Genomic DNA, 400 nt, shown 5'->3' with positions numbered 1-400 from the left:
CTAAGCAAGCTTTATGTGATCTTGGGGCAAGTATCAACCTAATACCTGCATCTACTATCAGAAAGTTTGGTTTGACTGAAGAAATCAAACCAACCAGGATATGTCTTCAACTTGCTGATGGCTCCATTAAATACCCATCAGGCGTGATTGAAGACATGATTGTCAAGGTTGGGCCATTTGCCTTTCCTACTGACTTTGTGGTGCTGGAAATGGAGGAGCACAAGAGTGCAACTCTCATTCTAGGAAGACCTTTCCTAGCAACTGGCCGAACCCTCATTGATGTCCAAAAAGGGGAAGTAACCTTGAGAGTCAATGAGGAGGAGTTCAAGTTGAATGTTGTCAAAGCTATGCAACATCCAGATACCCCAAATGACTGCATGAGTGTTGATATTATTGACTC

Source organism: Arachis duranensis, chromosome 4 (assembly GCF_000817695.3).
Source record: "Arachis duranensis cultivar V14167 chromosome 4, aradu.V14167.gnm2.J7QH, whole genome shotgun sequence".
In the NCBI taxonomy this organism is placed as follows: domain Eukaryota; kingdom Viridiplantae; phylum Streptophyta; class Magnoliopsida; order Fabales; family Fabaceae; genus Arachis; species Arachis duranensis.
Note: the sequence above shows the minus strand (reverse complement) of the source record.